This window comes from Macadamia integrifolia, chromosome 7, assembly GCF_013358625.1.
Source record: "Macadamia integrifolia cultivar HAES 741 chromosome 7, SCU_Mint_v3, whole genome shotgun sequence".
In the NCBI taxonomy this organism is placed as follows: domain Eukaryota; kingdom Viridiplantae; phylum Streptophyta; class Magnoliopsida; order Proteales; family Proteaceae; genus Macadamia; species Macadamia integrifolia.
This window is the reverse complement of record NC_056563.1, coordinates 23,472,316-23,482,367: the sequence shown is the minus strand read 5'-3', so window position 1 is coordinate 23,482,367 and position 10,052 is coordinate 23,472,316. Positions and strand designations below refer to the sequence as shown.

The window sequence follows — 10,052 nt, the reverse complement described above, 5'->3', positions numbered from 1 at the left end:
AATAAACATAAAAAAATAAGCGTGATTTTTCCCGGCTACTTGTGCCTTTCAAGAGTACAGAAGAAAAACTTTTCATACTGAAAAAATTTATCGTATATACGAATGAGATGGGAAATTGTAATGACCTAGATTTTATGATTCTATATGAAGATATGGGATTATTCCAAATGCCTTAGATGGTGCAGACCAAAAAATTTTTTGCCATAAACTTTATATTGAAAAGTATATTTATTGAGAGATAAATTTGTTTGTAAACATTCACCCAAAAAAAAAAAATTGTTCATAAACAACCTGGTTACAAGATAATTTCTTTTTTATCCTTGCTCATATCACTTTATGCCTTCTCATGTGGTATTTTTTGTAATTTCTCTCTCTCTCTCTCTCTCTCTCTCTCTCTCTCTCTCTCTCTCTCTCTCTCTCCTTGTTTCGAAATTGGACCTTCACCTCCATCGCTACTCTTTTCCACCCTCAATCCTCCACCTCCACCAATAGCATTAATGGAATTAGGTTCCTCTCCCCTACAGGCATGGTTTCAAGTATCGATCTCGTATCAGTCATATCGGATCGATATTGACTGAGACAGATCCCCGATCTCTAACCGATCAGGATCGATTATCTGTATCATTCAGGTGTAAAATAGTAAAAAATTAGTACTTAAAAAAAAAAAAAAGCAGGGAAAAAATCGATTGATACCCATCGATCCGATACTGATACGATCCCCTAAATCCATGCCTACAGGTAAACACCCTAAGGGTGTCAATATATAACCGAAACCAACCAATTATGACCGAACCAAACTGCACCGTAGTAAATTGATCTAGTTTTGGTTTTATAGGTCATAATTCCGGTTTGGAACCGAATCGAACCAAAAACCGATGGTTAACCAGTACCTAGTATTAATGACTTAAAGTGTTTTGAATTTTGATGAATCTCTACGAACAAAAGGGGAAAAAAAAAAAAAAAAACAAAGTACTAACTGAGAAGGGAGCTCCACTTTCACACAATGACACTTGTTGATTTTCTAATTTCTAGAATCATAATTAATTAGTTATAATATGTGTAGTCTTTTACATAGAAAGTATATTGTCCTTGGCAAAATAAATGTATATTATTTTAACTATTTAGGAAATTTAATATATGTAGGATTCACTCTAGTTGTAGGATGCAAACCATTTTCTAAAACGACACTATTAACCCCATGTAAACCGGTTGTGAACCGAATAACAAAAATCGATTAAAAATCGTTAAAATTGAAACCGGATGAAAACGATTCTGATTTCACCTTATTTCTATCCGGTGTGGTTTTGGTTTCACCTCATCAAAATGTAAACCGAACCAAAATTGAACCGAATAACCAAAACCGCACCGTTTCACACCCCTAAACCACCCCACTCCATCTCACACCATCCACAGGGTGTGGTGCCAACACCCCAAAGGTGGTCTCCATAGCCCCATGGATGAAGTGAGAGGGGGGTACAGTGACTACCTGCAAGGGAGGGGATCCATTTTTGCATCAAGGAGTCATGGATTCTCAATGGTGAAAATTTGCTTGGCCCCTTTAAAATTACAAATTAATTGGACATAATTATCCCTCTATGTCATCTCCTTTGTAGCATTCGAGCTCCCTCTTGGCTCTCTGCAAACATCTCTAAAATGGTTATGTTATTCCCTAGACACCATCGATATGCAACCTCATCTTCTCAATCAAATCTTTGAAGCAATGTAGTGGAGTGTCGTGATCGTGGCTTCTCTCTCTCTCTTGGTGCAGTGGCTATGTTGCTCCATTGTGACCAAGTGATCATGAAAGTTACGAAATACTATCTCTGTGATGAGATAGGCTAAGTACATTATGACCCTCCATAGACCCCATAACAACAGAAGCCTTGTGCATGAGATGTCTTTTTTTTTTTTTTTTTTTTAACTCACAGAGGAAAGGGAAAAACCCGGCCCTAATTCTAATTATGCTTCTAATTTTGACAGTGTGTCTCGATGAAACCTGCTATTGGGTTAGTGAGACAATTATCCAACATGGTAACAAAAAAAATTCCATGTTGATTTTATTTACAATTGATGTTTTTGAATATACAACAACAATTACATTCATCATACATATCAATGTAATCATGTCAATTTGAATTCACAATCAATGTTATAAACATCATCCTATTTCCTCTTTCATATTCTCAATTTGTAAGTAGTTTTCAGTGTTCTCTTCCTCTAATTTCGCTTGGGTTTGGAAGGGATGGAGTGAATGGTGATTGAGAATTTAGATACTTAGATCCTGTAAGCAAAGGACATGTCCTCTTTATAGGATTAAAAAAAATACAATGTCATAAATTATGTTTGTAAAGGATATATACAATGATAGGCACACTTTGGGCCATTCACACAGGGTGTTTAGTGTTTTTCACTACCTTCTGTAAAAGTTGAATAGTTCTCATTCAACCCCGATATAACCCAGTCCATGCGGTTGTGGGGTCAGTATGAGCCCGCAGGACTAGTCAGGCCCATAGTTAGCAAATTCGGATTCGGGAATTATTCGGACGGAGATTTATTCGGAATAATTCGGACGATTAATTTAAGGTTCGGTCAAAAAAGCGGTCAAAAAAGCTTATTGGGGGGGTTTTTTTTTTTTTAAATTGTTTTTTATTTTTTTTTTGGTTTTTTTTTAAATAATGTTTAAATGGACAGAATAATTCGGTTTAATTCGGATTCGGTCCGAATTTTTGATAAAATTCGAAAAAATTCGGTTCGGCCGAATAATTCGCGAATTATTCGGCCGATTGATAACTCTGGTCAGGCCTGAACACCCGTCGTTAAAAAAAAAAAAAAAAAGATGGACCCTTTAATTAATATGATTCCAACAAGAAGTGATAGGTCAATTTTGTAAATAAAGGGCATAATATATCATTCTTTTTTTTTTTTTGGGCAAGGGCATAATATGTCATTCCATATAAGAGAATAGAGATAGAGAGAGGACGCTACCGTACCCCTATTGCCTCATATAAATACCTTCAGAGGATCACTTGCTATTAGGGTTTTAAAACGTGTAATCAATGACAAAAAGCTATCATACTGATTCCAACTCGAATTGATTCAGATCGGTGTAAAAGAAACTCTAGAATCGACATATTTGAGGAAATATTTCAACAATACTGGTGTTTTATCCAAGTATCGGCCGTATCAACTCGTCGAAAATCTGAATCAATGACCATCGGTTCCAATCTGAATCGCGCGATTAGTGGTCGACTTCGCCGATTCTTTTTAGACCTGGCCTAGTTTTCTGGCCCAATTTTGTGCCAAACAAAGCCCTCCGTCAAGTGGCACGTGCACACCTTTGTCATGCACTTGTTCAACTCGGTCCATTCATCCCGAGTCTCGACCGTGCTGTGAATCGAAACCCTAAACCCACCCTTATGCCTATAAATATATCTTACGCTCTCTTTGTTCTTTCATCACTCATAGAGTGTATCTCCTTCCATTCTTCTTCTTCGTCGAAGATAAAGTCTGCAAGAGGTAAGTATTTGCTGCTTCAAAGACTTCAATCTTTCTGAAGAATTCTCGTCATTTTTTTTTTTTTTTTTGAGGGATTTTAGAATTTATTGCCATTTCTGTGTTCGATCGAGGAAGCTTGTTTCTGTTCTTGTTAATGTGAATTTGTCGATGATGATAAGTCCAAAGGCTTGTTTCTCAAACATTCGCAGTGGCCGCCTAAGAGCTTTCGCCTTCGCCGGGCTTGAGAGCTTATGCTGCTCCTATCCTTCCTTGGATGTCTGAGACTCGAACTTGTACAATATATTTCTTAATCTTCCCTTTCTTAATCCCTCTCTGTTTCTGTTCTAATGATCTCTCTGATCTTCTCATAACGGTGCATAGAAATGATGATTTTGATGTGATATTTCTTTGTTTTAGATTGAATCGATTGTTTATGCTTTATCCCTTTCTTAGATCGATTCATCGAACAAGTTTCAAAGCCATTCTTAATACGTTGATATTTTAGTATTTCTTGATGTCTGCTGGTTATTACAAATTTAGATCTGATTTCATTTGGATCGAAAACTGAGATTTCTATTCATTTTTCTGCTCATAATGTGGTAATCATCCGTGTTTTTTATTTGATTTTTCTGCTGTTTTGTTCTGATGATTGAAGTGTGAAGGAAAAATGATGTGCAAGGAGAAGTGATGATCACAATCCAGCTTTTCTGCTATTTGATGATGAATATCAAACATGCACTACCATCTGATCACTCTTGCACTGAAAATTCTCTTTCCCCTTTTTTCCTTGTTATACTTTGAATGTTGAAATTTTTGTAGTCTTACTTTATTGTTCTTTGCAATTTATTGTAAGATTATCCAATTTCTATGTGACATAGGTAGTGGTTATTATTAGGAAAATTTCTTGGATCGATTAGATTAAAATAAATAATTACAAAATAAGTAGGTTTACAAGTAAAGTAGGGTGTAAAACAAAATCATACTAGTTTAATAATTTATTTTCTTATCTAGGAAATATAGGCAATTTCCCCTTATTATTTTCACAAATTATGTCATTTTTTTGCTATATTTATCTACACACGTATATATGCATATAGGAAGGGGGCATATGGTTGAGGCATCTTGACCAACTAGCTGGTGGTGGGGAAGATGGTTCATACAGTAGAGGATAGGGAGCATAGAAGAGAACTAGTGAGAGGGAGCATCATCCATCCATATGGAGTTTCTTTCCCTTGTTATACATGCCGTTGGACCCTAACTCTCTTACATTCTCTCTCCTTGCTTATTTTTTAGCCCTGTAGTATGAATGGTGCTCTAAGCTCTCCATTGGTTGTGTTTGGGAAATGTAGGTTATGATGGAGACTAAAATCACATTTTCATGGAAGAATGGTTGTCGAATGCCCCCTTGTTTGTGTCCCACCAAATCGTTAGACCTATTTTAATGGGAGATAATGAGTGGAATTGATGTGTCACCAAAGGGTGTGCTAGAACATTCTCTCACAACTTAAAGAGTACATTTGACTAGTTGATGTGGTGAAACTCTCCCCACTCTAAGAATACTAGCTTCCTTTCGAGTTCGGATTCTCTCCCCATGTGGGACGGTCCGCTCCTGGGATCTATCATCTATGGTGTTATTCTTCTGCATTAGAGGTGGTTCTAGCGTTTTATGAACGGTGGATTCCATGTGGGGATGGTCCTCACATGGAGATGAGATCCAAATTTCTTCTATTAGGAAGAATATTTTTTCCTATACCATGTGTTGTCATATATTAGTTTGTTTATTTATTTATTATTTATGTTCACTTGAATAATAAATAATAGGGGAAGAGTTCTCTATTTAGAATTGTGGCCCTTGTAGTGGTGGTTCGAACATTTTATGAATGGTGGATCCCATGTGGGGATAGTTCCCACATTGAGATGAGATACAAATTTCTTCTATTAGGAAGGATTTTTTTTTACAAACTGTGTTTTGACACAAGTTAGTTTTTTATTTATGTCCTATTTTTGTTCTCCTTGAGAACTAAATAGTAGGGAAGAGTTCTCTCTCTCTTTGGTAGTGTGGTCTTTGTAGTGGGAGCCAATGGGAGCAAACGTAACATCAAGCCTTTGTAGTTGGAGCATGCTTTCCAAATGGGAAAACTTGGTACTTTTTTAAAAAAGTAGGGGAAAATCGATTGACACCCTTTGATTTGATCCGGAATGGTATCAGATTGTTATTGGTAGATACCGATATTGATATCGTCCCTTAAATTCATGAGTGGGAGGCTGGGAGCCAATGGGAGCACATGTGACATCAACATCGTGGTCATTTTTTGCCTTCCAAATGGTGTGGGTGGTCATTTTACCCTCCTCTTGTGCATGGGTTTAGCTCCCATATTCTTTTGGATCTTCCAATAGAAATCTCTCAACTGACTCGCCGTGAGGAGATTTTCAATGGTTGGCCTTCACCCATGTGAGAGAATCTGGACTTGAGGATGAGTGTAAGGGGGACATCTTGAAGTGGATCAATTGTGGGAGGTTATTGTTTGTCCCATTTGAATCATTAGGAGAGGGTAGAGGCACTTGAAGAAGTGTAAAAAAGATTAAAAAATTCATGAGATAATATAAGGCCAATCTCATTGTTTGGTGGACAGATTTCTCTACATATGGTATGGGAGAGGGATTGACATGCAGCAGAGTATATTGGCATCTTATACGCCAAGCCAATAGGGAGGAGGTAGAATGTATTTTAGGGTGTCAGTTCGTCTTACAGGGGGACCCACATGGTTATTGAGGAGAAAGAGGAAAGAGTGTGTCAGTGATTGTGGGAGGATGTTTATTGTAGGCATATATATATATATTTTTTCATATAATATGTGTAATATGTCTTGTCACAAAGACTGACACTCTTTATCTTCTCTTTCCTCATTAAAGATGTGGGTCTTCTTGTATGACACATTGATACTCTTTAAATTCTTACATTTCTTGCTATTGGCTTGGCGTTTAAGATGTCAATATAAGGAAGCAGTGTGTTGATCTCTATCCCATATAATATAAGAAGTAGGAATCTCCAAGTTTGCAGCTTTGAATACCCCATTATAAATCATCTAATTTGGATGTATGGTGTACTCGAAGAATTCTTAAATAGGGGGATTTATGAAGGAGAGTGGGTTTTCCAATTATGTGAGAGGGCGTGCCAAGGAATCCGCACATGGACGGCGTGTGGATATTTTGTCATGTCTATGGAAAAAAAATCGCATGATGTTGTGCGGATTCCTTTACATGCCCCTTCACACGTTATGGATCACACTTTCTATATCTCTTCCATTTAAAACCTCTATTTGATTGTTTAATGTCTTCATCACCCTTTCTTCTCATACATTGGATGTTAAGAGGAAACCCCTTCCCCCTATACTCTGATCGGATGGGAGGAGTGGGGATGTGAATGATCCCCACAATAGTGAGAAGGTGTGTGAAGTTCACAATAGTGGCTTCCTTCTGAATGTTGAAATGGAATTTAATGTGTCTTGTTTGTAGATACCTGTTTTATTCCTCCATGCTTGGACTGATTGAATAATGCTCCACCATTACATCATTACATGTGAAGAGTGGATTAATATAATCATTTGGTTTGTTGGTTATACTAATAAGAAAATATTCTTTTAGTTGGTTGGATTTTGAGACAAAAATTCCTTTTTGGTTCTTATCAACTGCATAATCTTCGGTTGATGGGATTTTACATTTCAAATACTTTGATTAACAAGGTTTTTCTCTCCCTCTCAGTATATGGGCCAAGTGCACAATTCGAATGAGAGAGATTTGGAAACATAAAAGCTATATATGTTATTTTCTACCAAAAAATAAAATCAAGATTTGTTATTCTCAAGGGGAAATACTGGTAGTAACAGTTGTGCCTAATAACAGTCCTTGATGTTTGCCCTTGAGAAAGGCCAAGTTTCCATCATTCGAGTTGTGCCTGATGGTTAAAGTGTATAATGATGGTAAGTGGTAGGATGGTGATGTTTCTACCATGATAATCAGATACTTACCAGTGATTCCACTGATTGTACTAAATAAACAATGTGGAAAGGTTCTTCTAGTCTCTCACATGGAATTCTTATTTATATTAAGAAAATCATTGTGAAAGGGTGTTGAGTTCTCTCATTGCTCAGAGAACCTTCTTCCGTAAAGTATTTAAGGGTGATAGAAACAATTACTTTTAAGAACCACAGCTTAAATAATATCGGTATATCACATGATAGAGTGAAACATATGGACAACACAGTCAAAATTTGACCGTAAACTGGACAAAAAGCATTTGAAAATTATGTTTTTAAGATAACTATTAAATAATAATATAATTTATTTTTCTTTAATGTCTTTTTTTTTTCTGGAGCAAAAGACCCTCAGGGAGGGGATTCATTAACCACATTGGGCAAAATGATAGCTACAATGTTTAGGAGGTCACTCAGAGAACATTATAATTTTTATTAATAAAATAATCAAAAGCCTCAAGGGAGTGAAGAAGACCTCTAATATCCTTCACAACAGGTAAAGCCTCAACTGGAGGTGGGGAGGACTTATCAACAGGTAAAGCATCAACTGGAGGTGGGGAGGACTTATCAAGGAGGCAGTGAATCAATCTTTGTCAGTGACACCCGTTGAGGGCCCATTGTAATAGCAAACTTGAGACCTAGCTGAAGAACCAAGGATTCCCTCACAAAATGAGAGGAAGGGAAGCCATGGTCAGTAGTCACCATATAGAGGTGAACACCAGAATCAAGAACTAGAACTCCCAATCCCATTGCCGAGGCTTTATGGAAAAGGAAGTGTCCAAGTAGATGGAGAAGGATGTTGGAATAGGTGCAAGAGACTGTTGAGGGGGGGATGTAGAAGGGGTCGTAGAAGCTAGAACTTCAAGGGCCTTTGTAACCAATCGATGAATCATATTCCACCAGGTGGAGAACGGCTGCAGGAAACATAGAAAGGCTATGGCATTTCTTCTCTTCCAGATCTCCCAAAGAATAACTGCATGGGTGACTAAGAGGGAGCAAAAAGAATGCATGCTTTAATGCTCTTCAAAGGTACTTTCATAGTCAAGACAAAACAAAGATCAAAGTGCAAGGGTTAGAACCCTTTGCTTATATGTGGCATCGAGAGAGGGTGGTGCGGCGTGACAATTGAAGGGAGGAGGGAGATGCATAGAGAAAGAGGTAAAATGTCAGAAAAGATTAGTCATTCTCCATTGGTGGCACCCTAGTAATGTTAAGCACTATTGCCTGTACTAAAATTACAACTTTAGAAGAAATTGATTTGTTTTTCAGAATCCAGACAAGTCCTGAAAAACGCTCAAAATAGCTTGAAAACTATATGCATTATTCTCAAAAGATCAGAATATCATCCAGTAAAAGGCAAATGATGACAACCACCAGGAGTTTCTCCCTCAATTTAATTCTTTTAAAGATGTTCACAATGGACATTGAGAAGTTTAAATGTACCTTCCGTTACAAGAATGAAAGTATAAGGATTGAGCAGACACCCTTGAGAAATGCCGTTTGAGAATTTGAGAATTAAAAAGCAAAAGCTATTACTAGTAGCTTAACAGAATAAGAACATGTTTGACATAAGATTACTAATTATGTCGCACCATTGTAGATTGCACCCTAAAAACTCAAAGATGGCCCTAAGAAAACCTCATGCAAACCCCTATCATAGGCTTTAGACGTATCTGACTTTTAAGTCATCAATCTCTGCTTACCCATGTGGTACTTCAAAATCATAATCTTTATGAGCAATAATAATATGGGGAAATTACAAGATTACCTATAAATGGGTTTCACTTGGCGGTGTCAATTCTAAGCCCGCACCAATAGGCCCAACCCAGCCCGACATTTATTAAATGGGTGTTCACGGTGCAGGTAGCTAGCCTGTCAAGCATCCGACTGAACCGACACATTTATATGCCCGGTTTGATTTGATTCGTTGTAGCCCAACCTAATCCAACCCTTTTAATACTACATAAAATTCCTATTTTTCCATTACTAGTAAGAAATTAATTAAACTTTCTTACCCTTTGCTTTGTAATTAGATTTGATTTAATTAATCTTTGTTTTGTAAGTTGTAATGGTTATAATCTCTTCTTTTTTTTTCCTTTTAAAGAAACAGCCATAATCTCATATCACTTCTCTTATTTAGCATGAGATATTGCTGGCCCTTCAACTCACTTAAGAAAATAATTTTAGGGTAGGCACATTTAAAGTCTGTTTAGACCTAAATAATCCATAGCCTGGTTAAGGCCCGATTAAATACCAACATCAACCGGCCTGATTATAAACCATACCATGCCCCCTAAAGCTAGGCCTGTTTAAACGGGCCTTCACGGTGCAAGGCTTCCAAGTGGTCAAACCTGACTAGCCCGACCAAGATCGGCCCGACCGGTTGACACCCCTAGTGTCACTTTACTAAATTATCCATTCAATCTTTGTTTCAACAGATTTATCCAAAACGAATATGGGTATTATAAAACTACCCAAATCAGTGTCTGTCTCTCACCATGGTTTTTTTTTTTTTTTTTTTTT

General features: G+C 37.1%; 1 long non-coding RNA gene and 2 other non-coding genes across 3 annotated transcripts; all 3 read left to right on the top strand.

The window, feature by feature from the left end:
• Window positions 1-3,460: 3,460 nt before the first annotated feature.
• Window positions 3,461-8,804, top strand: LOC122083153. Its single transcript, XR_006141574.1, has 2 exons — window positions 3,461-3,516; window positions 7,258-8,804. It is a non-coding gene; the product is annotated as an uncharacterized LOC122083153 (long non-coding RNA).
• On the top strand, window positions 3,659-3,781 carry LOC122085293. Its single transcript, XR_006142072.1, has one exon. It is a non-coding gene; the product is annotated as a small nucleolar RNA SNORD14 (small nucleolar RNA).
• LOC122085284 lies at window positions 4,173-4,250 on the top strand. Its single transcript, XR_006142065.1, has one exon. It is a non-coding gene; the product is annotated as a small nucleolar RNA Z195/SNORD33/SNORD32 family (small nucleolar RNA).
• Window positions 8,805-10,052: the final 1,248 nt, after the last annotated feature.